Raw genomic sequence first — 12,490 nt, 5'->3', positions numbered from 1 at the left:
AGATATTCGAGGTTTTTTGTGATTCCAAATGAATTTTTGGATTGTTTTTTCTATTTCCATGAAGAAAGCCTTTGGAATTTTGATAGGGATTGCAGTAAATGTGTAGATTGCTTTAGGTAAGATTGCTATTTTCACAATATGATTCTTCCAATCCAGGAACAAGGGATGTTTCTCCACTTTCTAGTGTCTTCTGCAATTTCTTGCTTGAGTGTTTTAAAGTTCTCATTGTAGAGATTCTTTACTTCCTTGGTTAGGTTTATTCCAAGGTACTTTATTTTTTTTGATGCAATTGTGAATGGGAGTGATTCTCTGATTTCATCCTCTGTGTGTTTGTTGTTAGCATATATGAAGGCTACTGATTTCTGTGTATTTATTTTGTATCCTGCTACATTGCTATAGTTTTTGATCAGCTCTAACAGCTTGCTAGTAGAGTCTTTAGGGTCCTTTATGTATAGAATCATGTCATCTGCAAATAATGATAACTTGATTTCTTCCTTTCCAATTTGTATCCCTTTTATGTGTGTCTCTTGCCTTATTGCTATGGCTAAGACTTCCAAAACTATATTAAATAAAAGTGGGGACAGTGGACACCCTTGTCTTGTTCCTGATTTTAGTGGAAAAGCTCCCAGTTTTTCCCCATTTAGTAATATGTTGGCTGTAGGCTTGTCATAAATAGCCTTTATTATATTGAGATATGTTCCTTCTATTCCCGGTCTCTGTAGGACTTTTATCATGAAGGGATGTTGGATTTTGTCAAATGCTTTCTCTGCATCTAATGAGATGATCATGTGATTTTTGTCCTTCAACCCATTTATGTAATGTATTACATTTATAGATTTGCGTATGTTGAGCCATCCCTGCATCTCTGGGATAAAGCCTACTTGGTCAGGGTGAATGATCTTTTTGATATACTCTTGTATTCTGTTTGCCAATATTTTGTTGAGAATTTTTGCATCTATGTTCATGAGGGAGATTGGTCTGTAATTTTCTATTTTTGTTCTATCTTTGCCTGGTTTTGATATCAGGGTGATGCTGGCCTCATAGAAGGAGTTTGGTAGGATTCCTTCTTTTTCTATTTCCTGGAAAAGCTTAAGAAGCAATGGTGTTAGCTCTTCCTTAAACGTCTGGTAAAATTCAGCAGTGAATCCATCCGGGCCTGGGCTTTTTATAGTTGGGAGATTATTGATAACTGTTCGGATCTCCATGTTTGTTATAGGTCTATTTAAGTGATCAATCTCATTTTGATTTAATTTAGGTAGGTTATATAGATCAAGGAAATCATCCATTTCCTTCAGATTTTCATACTTTGTGGAGTATATGCTTTTACAGTATGTCCCTATGAGTTTTTGGATTTCTCTGGAATCTGTTGTGATGTTACCTTGTTCATCTCTGATTTTATTAATTTGTGTCTCTTCTCTCTTTCTTTTGGTCAGATTTGCTAAGGGTTTATCAATCTTGTTTATCCTTTCAAAGAACCAACTCTTTGTTTCATTAATTCTTTGGATTGTTCTTTTTGTTTCTATTTCATTAATTTCTGCCCTAAAACTTTATTATTTCTTCCCGTCTACTGATTTTTGGTTTGCCTTGTTCTTCTTTTTCCAAGGCTTTAAGGCGAAGCATTAGGTCGTTTACTTGCGACCTTTCTAATTTCTTAATATAGGCACTTAAGGCTATAAATTTATTGCTATTCTTAAATAAGCTATATTTTGGGCTTGTCATTTATTACTTCCTAATTTATAAAGTCTTTATTCCCTCTCCTGTTCTTCAATGGAGAAGGATCTCACTTCGTCACAATCTGAGATGGGACTCTCTACAGACCAAAAATCTTTGTTTCCCAGTTGGCAGGATTTAGGGTGTGAGGCAACACACATCCTTAGGGACTGTGACTTTGATAGAGGATCTGGTTGTCATAATACCTACTCTTGCCTAAATACTCTGTGCTGTTTTTCACTGAATGTGTACATTGTTTTGTTAAATTGTAGAATCTGCCTATATTTTGTTCCACTCAGCCTACTTGAATATACTCATAGCAGGAACACTCAACACCTATGGTCACTTTTTTGGCTACTTTGAGACTATTAAGAGCAACACATAGCACCTCAAGCTCCTATCCTTAAAATATATAACATCAAATTGATTGATACATCTAACAAAACTGCAAATAATTAGAAAATCCAAGCATTAAATTAATCCAAGATGCAAAAATCTCTACATAATAATATAACACAAAAAACAAGACAATATAAATCTAACAAAAAATATTAATGCATCAGAAATGACCTCCAGTGAACTGATTTAGAGGAAATGTCTGAGAAAGGTTTCAAAAGAATGATTAAAAGAAATCAAAGAGGAAATCAAAGGAGTCAAGGAGTATATCAAAGGAACCAAAGAAGACACAAGAAACTAATTTAATGAAATAAGGAAGACATAAATAAGGAAGTAGAAATAAAAAAGAAAACAGGATACAAGAATGAATCAGAAAGATCATTCACCCCAATCAAGCATGCTTTATACCAGAGATGCATATGTGATTTGAAAAAGGTAATACAGTATATAAATAGACTGAAAGATAAAAATCACCTGTTCATCTCATTAGATGCAGAAAAAGCATTCTACAAAATCCAGTATACCTTCATGTCCTACAGAGACCGGTAATAGAAGGAACATATCTCAACATAATAAAGGCTACTTATGACAAACCTACAGCCAACATAGTACTAAATGGAGAAAAACCTGAAGTTTTCCCACTAAAATCGGGAAGAAGACAAGGGTGTCCACTATCCCCACTTTTATTTAATATAGTACTGGAAGTCTTAGCCAGAGCAATAAAGCAAGAGTCACACATAAAATGATACAATTGGAAATAAAGAGATGAAGTTATCATTACTTGTAGATGACATAATTCTATACATAAAGGACCCTAAAGATTCTACCAGCAAACTGTTAGAGCTGATAAACACCTACAGCCATGTAGCAGGATACAAATAAACACACAGAAATCAGTAGCCTTCCTGTATGCTAATAACAAACACACAGAGGATGAAATCAGAGAATCATTCCCATTCACAATTGCATCAAAAAATAATAAAGTACCTTGGAATAAACTTAACGAAGGAAGTGAAGGATCTCTACAATGAAAACTTTAAAACACTCAGACGTGAAATTGCAGAAGATACTAGGAAATGGAAAGACATGCCTTGTGCTTGGATTGGAAAATGTGAAAATGGTAATCTTACCGAAAGAAATGGGTACATAATACACTCAAGTTTCTATATTAAAAAGTCACATAACTGAGCCAGGCATGGTGGCACACGCCTTTTATCCCAGTACTAGGGAAACAGAGGTAGGAGAATTGTTCCGAGTTTGAGGCCACCCTGAGACTACATAGTGAATTCCAGGTCAGCCTGTGTGAGAATGAAACCCAACCTTGAAAAACCAATTTTAAAAAAAGGCACAGTCACATAACTGAAGTATGTATTTGTAATTACTCAGGATACAACAATGACAATTTCTGTTTTTTGTTTATTTATCTATTTACCAAGGATACTTTTTCTTATCTTTATGTGAGTATGGAGGACATGGTATTCTTGGATTCCTCTCAACCTGGGATGCCTTTGTACTGGAATTGTCTTGAACATTTTCAGGGCTTAAGAAGAATGCCAATGTGCCAACGAGGAAATTAGTAATAATCATGTTTCTTCTTTCCAGTTCTTCAGTTTGTTGGGTATAAATAGCTCTTGAAGATATATGTCTCAGAATATTAAAGAAGAAACCACGTAAAACCTACTTAAAAATAAATTAAAAACTGGGTGTGTGGTGCACACACCTTAATTCCAGCACTAGGAGACAGAGGTAGGAGGATCATCATGAGTTTGAGGCACCCTGAGAGCACATAGTGACCAGCAAGTCAGCCGGGGCCAGAGCAAGACCCTAACTCAAAAATAAAAATAAAAAAGAAGAAGGTCATAGGCTCATTTCTATAGTAACCCCTACCTCACAGTCATTAGCAGCCTGGTACCTCCAGCCCTCTGCAGCATGGTGAGCCCAGGACACTTCACACACCTCCTCCAGCCCTTTGGCAGAATAGGATACCTCAGCAGACATGATTCCCTTTTAAGCCTGTAACACATCAGCTCCTTTTGCCCACTAGGTGCATGAAACTATGGCTCCTTAGTCAGCCTATCACACTTCAGACCCTGTCCTGGGTTGAATTAGATGTCCCCTTCAACTCACGTCCTCTGAATGCTAGGTCCCAAGCTTACGACACACTGGGAATAGGAGTCTCCCGGAGGAGGTATGTGATTGTGCATCTTTACTTGTTAGTAGAAGAGTGTATTTTGCTGGGGTCGGGGGGGGGGGAATGTTTGTTTGTTTGTGGCTTTATTTATTTATTTTTTCTTCTCTTTCTCTTCTAGTCTGCTTTGGCGTGGTTCCTACACTGCCATCTTAACTACAAGTCTGTGATTGTACTTGTGCTTTGGGGTGGCATCGCTGTTCCCCTTGCCAGTGTTGGGTGCACTCTCCTCTCACTGTTTTCCACCTGCTGTGGCAGAGGTGACGTCAGCCTCTGCTCATGCCATAGCTTTCCCTGCCACCATGAAGTTTCCCTCAAGTTTTCATGACACAAAACTGCTTTTGGTTAGGTTTTCTGCCAGCAGTTCATGCCACCTCAGACTGCATGACCTGGCAAGTCAGGACATGATTCTCCAGATGCCATTTCCCACTGGTCAGGCCATGACACCTCAGATCTGGTCTCTTGACATGGCACATGATACTTAAAATCCCATGGCCCCCAGGTCAGCCTGATGCCTTTGCTTGTCCTCCTCCTGCTGAATCCTTTTCTTATCAGCTAGTCCAATGTCATTTCGTGAGCATGCTGAGGGCTAAGGTAACAGTGGCCACACCATTGCAGAAAATGTCTCCCTTTGCGCTTGCAGCATAGACCGCAGTCACCACTGCAGTGCTCACCAAAGTCACCGAGAAGAAGGACAACTGAGTGTTCACCACTGAGACATCTATCACACCCTCTGTGGTGGTTTGAATAGGGATTCCACTTAAACTCACGTGATCTGCATGCTGTTCCTATCTGGTAGAAACAGGAGAGGTGGAACTTTGTTGAAGGAGGAACGCGCTGGGGTTGAACCTTGAGACTCCCTGGCCCCCAGCCTGCCGTCGTCAGCGAGCTCACTGCCACGCTGCGGGGTTGCACGCGCTGTTGCAGAGGCGGTGGCCAGCCTCTGCTGTGCTGTGCTTTCTCCAGCCATCATGCAGCTTCCCCTCCAGTCCGTGAGCCTTATCGGATAAGCCATTTCCTCCGACAAGCCGCTTTACACTGGGTATTTTGCAGCCCAAGCATGTGAGGTCCTCAGTAATAGGGTCTTACCATCTATTCCTGGTGGGAAACCAGGAGCCTCGGCAATGGCCTGTAATGTTTGGAGGACATCAGGGACCTCCCTGGCCAACAACCCACTGGAAGGTATTCCCACATCTGGACTGAAATTTTTCTAGTAATAATCTGCAGCTTCTGGGTATGTCATTGTCCCCAAAAGTAGGATTCCATATGGCTTATTGATGCACTCTTAGATTTTGATTAACCCTCCCCACCCTTCCTTTACTCATTCTTTCCCCTGACCTCACTTAGAGCTTTCCACCCTCAGTAATCTGTTCTACTACTTACACGTACACAGTACCATCCTCTTAAGTCCTCCGCTCTCCTCCGCCTCTTATAGCCCCCTTCTAGCTTAGACCTCTGCTACCAAGATTCCAAATAATTTCTTAATTTTTTTTATTCATTTGAGAGAGAAAGAAAGAAAGAAGGAGAGAGAGAGAGAGAATGGGTGTGCCAGGACCTGCAGGTGCTGCGAATGAACTCCAGACGCATGCACCACCTTGTGCGTATGGCTTACGTGGGTTCTGGGGAATCCCACCTGGGTCCTTTAGCTTGGCAGGCATGTTTCTTAACCACTAAGCCATCTGTCCAGACGCCATATAATTTTAACACTTAAAAAGCAATGGCTGGATGTAGCAGCATACACATTTCATCCCAGAACTTTGGAGGCAGAGGTAGGAGGATCACTGTTCCAGGTGAGCCTGAGACTACAGTGTGAATTCCGGGTCAGCCTGGACTAGAGAGAGACACTACCTAGAAAAACCAAAAATATAATAATAATAATAATAAATAATTTTAAAGCTCACAAACAGGCTGCAATTTCAATACTGAACAGTAGGTGGCACAGTGATCTACAATTAGCGTTCCTTTCTCACCACTTTCTTTCCACAGCTACAGTGCAGCTGGAAATGTTGAATGTTGCGGACCAGATTGGGGACTTAGAACAATCACTGGAAATATTTTAGATAACAAAAAGAGAAACTATGCAAGGAAGTGACAGGACACATTCTGGAAGATTCAGTTTCCTCACCATCTGCCAGAATAAATCTCATTCAGATGTCAGTAAAACCCAATGGCTGAGATGCTTTTTCTCATGAGTCTCAGGCAGACTCTGGATGGCAAGTGCTCTGGATGACCATTGCTTTGTTTTACGTTTTCTTTGTTTTGTTGTTTGGTTTTTCAAGGCAGGGTCTTGCTCTAGTTCATTTGCAATGGCTGCAGTGGCTAGAGGCCCTGGTGTGCCCATTCTCTATCTGCCTCTCTCTGTTTCTGTCTCTCAAGTAAATATTTATTTTTAGTTATTTGAGAGAAAGAAAGAAAGAAAGAGGCAGATAGAGAGTGATAGCAACGGGCATGCCAGGGCCTTTAGGCACTACAAAGGAACTCCATATGCATGCACCACATTGTGCTTCTGTCTTCATTGGTACTGGGGAATTGAAGCTGGGTCCTTGGTCTTCACAGGCAAGCAGTTAAGCCATCTCTCCAGGGCTTTTCTTTCATTTTTAAAATATTTATTTATTTAAGGGACTCTCCATTAAATAAAAATAAAATATATGAAGGTAAATAAAATAAAATGGTGAAAGTTATTACATAAATAAGTAAATGAACAGATTCTAAGGCTGAGTGTTTGTTAGAACCATTAGGGTAGCTGACAAGTTTCCGATGCATGTCACTCTCACATAGTGTGAGAAGTAAGCAGGAGGCCAAGGAGCTTCTAACCTCCCCTTCTGAACCAGCGTGATCTCTCTTTTATTTTTGTTTTTGTTTTTCTAGGTAGGGTCTCACTCTAGCACAGGCTTACCTGGAACTCACTATGTAGACTCAGGGTGGCCTCAAGCTTACAGCAATCCTCCTACCTAAAGTCCTGGGTTCAATTCCTCATTACCCATGTAAGGCAGATGCACAAGGTGGTGCATGTGTCTGAAGTTTGTTTGCAGTGCCTAAAGGTCCTGGCACATCCATTCTCTCTCTCAGCCTCTCTTCTGTTTTTCTGCTTGAAAATATATGAAATATTTTTTATATAAATAAATAAATATTTTGGGCTGGAGAGATGGCTTACCAGTTAAGGCATTTGCCAGCAAAGTCAAAGGTCCCAGGTTCGATTCCTCAGACCCACGTAAGCCAGATGCATAAGGGGGCTCATGCATCTGGAGTTCATTTGCAGCAGATGGAGAGCCTGGTGTGCCCACTTTCTCTCTTTCTCTCTCATAATAAATAAAAATAAAACATTTAAAATAAATAAATATTTTAAAGCAAGATCATATTTCTCTCCCATCGTTGTACGAGTTTACCACTTAGGTTCTTGCAGCACATATTTATGAAAGAAATACATTAAAAAATAGGATCACTGTGAGTTCAAAGCCACCCTGAAACTACATAGTGAATTCCAGGTCAGCCTGGGCTAGAGTGAAACAATACCTCAAAAAAAGGGCTGGGCAAATGATCCAATGGGTGAAATAATGGCACGTCTGTCATGGTGGAAACCAACTGCCTTCTAATTGGACTGGAGGCTTGCTCCTTGGGAGGGAATACATCCCTGATACTGAAAATATACAACAGGGATATCCATGAGCCCGAAGGTTGTAACGTCTGCTGCTGTCTGGCTAATGTATATACTATGCTCATCAAACTGCCCAGTAAGCACTTCTCTTAATGTTCATACCCATATATTAATGCTCCTCTCACTTTTGGTGGAGAACCTTCTCTTTTCAAATGGCAGTGACCTTGGAATGACTCAGAAGGCATCATGGTGCTAGGAAGAAGAGACAGAGGAGTGCTTAGCACTGCAATATCTCTATCACACCTCCCAAGGCTCAGGGTCCATTGCAGAAGAGGTGGTGGAAAGAATGTAAGAGCCAACGGAAGGGTAGGACTCCTTACAACGTGCTCCTTCAGACACAAAATGGCCTAGACATCCATGATTTCACAGTGCCTGACACTACCTACACAAGACCATCATAATAGGAGGGAAAAGATCATGACATCAAATTTAAAAAGAGACTGATTGAGATGGGGAGGGGATATGATGCAGAGTGCAGTTTAAAAGGGGAAAGTAGGGGGAGGGAAGGCATTACCATGGGATATTGTTTACAATCAAGGAAGTTGTTAATAAAAAATAAAATTAATTAATTAATTAAACAAAAGAGGGCTGGGAAGATGGATTGGCAGTTAAGGCACATGCCTGCAAAGCCTAAGGACCCAGGTTCAATTCTCCAGATCCCACCTAAGCCAGATACACATTATGGCACATGCATTTGGAGTTCATTTGCAGTGGCTAGAGGCCTTGGAGCACCAATTTTCTCTCTCTCTTCCTATCTCTGTCTCTAATAAATAAATATAAACAAATATTTTTAAAACCAATCTATCTATCTATATTTAGAGAGAGATATATATAGATATAGTGATATATTGTAATATGTATTGCAAGGAGAGAGACAGAGAAAATGAGAATGGGCATGTCAGAGCCTCTAGCCACTGTGAAAGAATTCCAGATGCATGTGACACTTCGTGCACCTGGCTTTACCTAGATACTGGGGAACTGAACCTGCGTCATTAGGCTTGGCAGCCTCGTGCACTACCCACCGGACCATCTCTCCAGTCTGGTGTCTGTATGTTAATGCATGTAATTCTGTTCCAGCAAACCTTCCACCCACACAGCCCAAGGAACACAGTGTTCTGGTCAGTGTTATACTGACTAGTAAGGGTCCCTAGTACTTGTCAAAGAAGTTGTCTCGAATAGTTATAGACGGGTGGATAGATGGATGGCTACATAGAAGATTGATTGGTTGATAGATAGATGAGAGATAGGTATATGAGAGATGATAGATAGATAGATAGATAGATAGATAGATAGATAGATGTTAGGTAAGAGATTTAAGCATAGAAGAAAGATAGAGAGGCAGGAGACATAGCCCAGCAGTTAAGGCACTTGCCTGAGAAGCTTAAGGAGCCAGGTTTGATTCCCCAGTACCCATGGGAAGCCAGATGCACAAGGTGGCAAATGCATGTGGAGTTCGATTGAAGTGACTGGAGGCCCTGGCACACCCATTCTCTCCCTCTCTCTCTCTCTCCCTCCCTCTCTCTCTCTCTCTCTTTCTCAAAAAAAAATTATATATATATATATATATATATATATATTATGTATATGTATATGTATATGTATGGGATAGAGCAAGCAAGTGAAAGGTAAGTAGGTAAATGCAATATATAAATTGATTGCTAAAAGATAAGTGAAGGACTACATGACAGATATATGGAAGCTGGTAGGTGCACAGAGAGATGTAGGTATGGGTGGACATTGAATGGAAGATTGAACGATAGCCAGTGGGCATGCTCCAGGGCAGTTCGCAGCCTGGTCACTGAGCGCTGGACTTCCTTGCTGCCTCCCTCCTCTGAGGACAAGAAGATGCCCCCAAAGCGCATAGCTAGGTGAAGATCACCCCCTGAAAATGCCATCCCCAAAAGCAAGAAGGTGAAGGTCTCGCACAGGTCCCACAGACAGAACCGGACTTGGTGCTGACATTGGGCCAGGGTGATGTGGGCCGGCTGGGGCTGGGCGGAAATGTGATGGAGAGGAAGAATCCAGCCCTTGCCCCTCCCAGAGGATGTTGTACAGGCCGAAGCTGGCGGCAGGCATACCGTGTGTCTGAGCAACAGTGGCCAGTGTCCTCCTGTGGCTGCAGTGATGAGCGTGCCCCGGGAAGAGGCCGTTCAGTGGAGGGCTCAGAGATGGGCCCTGGGAGTGGAACTGCAGAAGTGGTGCCGGTGTCAGCAGGAGACAGTCACACAGCAGCCCTCGCCGAGGATGGCCGCGTCTTCCTCTGACCTCCTTCCGGGACAATGCTGGGGTGACTGGGCTGAGGAGCCCAAGAGGAGGAGCATGGTGCGTGTGCAAGCGCAGCTGGACAGGCCTGTGGTGAAGCTGGCCTCTGGCTTCAGGACCTGACCACTCGGTGATGCCGACGGCCGATGGCGACCTCTGCACCTCGGGCTGTGTCGAGCAGGTCAGCTGCGCCGTGTGCCTGAGTTATTGGCCACTCGTGGTGGCCATCGGGGTCTTGAACGACTCCCGGTCCCCAAATGCGCGCTGCTGAAATCCAGGGGCAGCCAGGGCCATGTGGGGCCATTTACTTTTGCCATCTCCCCCGAGGGCCACGGGTATGGCTTCGTCTTCCCCGGCTATCACCGTCTTGGAACGCCGGCACGGAGCCTCGCTTCATGCCACAGAACTTAACATCTCCCCAGAACTCCGCCGAGTCCGGGGGGCTTCCCTGGCGGCCCCGCCGTGCGTCTGCGCGGACGCGGAAGGAAGCGCGCACAGCCCGGGCCGGCTGGGGGTGGGCGGCGGGGCGTGGGGAGGGGCCGAGGAGAAGCGCTGCCCACCCGCATCTCCAGGTTGCCCGCCGTCTCTTCAGTGGCTTGGGGGCATCTGTGGCGTGTGCTGCGTCCAAAGAGGGCCGTGTTTCCGCCTGGGACATGGGCGCTAACTCCCAGCCAGGCGCAGGCCAGGCTGAGGACGCCTGGAGCCGCGGGCGACGACTGGCGAGCAGCGGGAGGACGTGCGGCGCGGTCTGTGTCCAGCGAGGCCGCGCACAGTCTTCCCCGCTAAGGACAGCAGCCGAGCTGAGGAGGCCGAGGGCCCGGCTCCTGCCCGCCCTGCCTCGGAACAGGAAAGCCGCTAAGGACCGACTCCTGCAGGCCTCGCCCTCGCCCTGAGCACCCGTCACCTCCTGCACTTCCCATTAGCACAGGCCTTGTCTTCTTTTCCTTCCTCCTTTCTGGACTCATCCTGGCATTTGCAGGATGAAGGGGGCTGAGAGGTGTTCTCAGAAGAAACACTGCCTGCCCCGGACCGCTGTGGTTACACTGCTCTCTCTCCACTCCCGTCTCCCTGGGTCCTGGCTGGCCCTGCCTGCCAAAAACCAAAACTTCCTCCCCTTGGGGTCTGGAGAAGTTGGGGCTCCATCTAGCCCCCCCCCCCACAAGTCATGCTCCACTCTTCCCGTACTTAGCAGTACAGGGGAGACAGAAGGTGCAGTCACCGGATCCTGCTGTCACACCTTTGCCTGGGACATCTGGACAAAGGCTTTGCCGGACTGTGGACAACCCAAAGCCAACTATTTGGCTCTAAACAGGTGCCCGTGGGGCAAAAGACAGTGATCCATTTGGAGAACGTCAGCTAGCTGTTCTCCTAAAAGCACAAAGCTTACTCCTGTCTCTTGGGCATTGCCTGTGCATTCCTCTGGCATTTGGCCTCGCCTGCTGCCTGGACTGGAAAGCCAGCTTGGCGCTGCTGGGCAGTTAAGGCAGGATGTTTGGGGAGAGAACGGGGAGGGTTTGATGAGTGGCCATACTGTGGAAGGTGGGAAAGAGGTTTGAGGGGCAGAGGATGGTCCTAAGAAAAGGAAGCAGCAACTTGTATAGTAGCTGAGAACATAGTTTTGATTTTTTTTATTATAAAATATTTTGGAAGGGAGAGTGAAATTTTTTAATGTTGATAATAAATTTAGAGCTTTATAAAATAGAAAAAAAATAAAGATAGAAAATGGAGGACCAGAGAGATGGTTCACTGGCTAAGGTGCTTGTCTACAAAGCCTAAGGACCCAGGTTTGATTCCCCAAAACCAGTGTAAGCCAGATGCACAAAGTGGTACATGCATCTGGAGTTTGCAATGGCTAAAAGCTCTTGCACACCCATTGTATCTTTCTCTCTCTCTTTCTCTAAAATAAATAAATGAACGTATATGTGTGTGTGTGTGTGTGTAATTGCTGTCTAGTGTGCCCAACATTAACTATAGCAACATTTCATTACATTTTTATGCACTACTCTAGAAGCCATGTAACTATTAAGAGACTGAAAATTCTTGTGCTAATTTTTCATAATGAGAGGATTTCTTGTTCGGCAACAAGACAATAGTCATGAAGTAAGCATGGCCTGTCAAGCCTGAAGAAAAGATTGCACAGTAGAGATTTGTAACAGAAAAAGGACGCGATGACTGCTGGTCCGCCTAGCAGGAGGGCCTCAAGTTAAGGCCGTCGCATCTCAGGGTTTGGTGACACACCTGTCATCTCTGCACTCAGGAGGTGGAGGCAGGGGTGGGGT

General features: G+C 44.0%; 1 pseudogene; it reads left to right on the top strand.

The window, feature by feature from the left end:
• Nucleotides 1–9,794: 9,794 nt before the first annotated feature.
• Nucleotides 9,795–11,104, top strand: LOC123454630 (annotated as a pseudogene).
• The last annotated feature ends 1,386 nt before the right edge of the window (nucleotides 11,105–12,490 follow it).

The sequence above is a fragment of the Jaculus jaculus genome, chromosome 14 (assembly GCF_020740685.1).
Source record: "Jaculus jaculus isolate mJacJac1 chromosome 14, mJacJac1.mat.Y.cur, whole genome shotgun sequence".
Lineage (NCBI taxonomy): Eukaryota > Metazoa > Chordata > Mammalia > Rodentia > Dipodidae > Jaculus > Jaculus jaculus.
The sequence above is the reverse complement of the archived record's forward strand: the minus strand, read 5'-3'. Positions and strand labels throughout refer to the sequence as shown.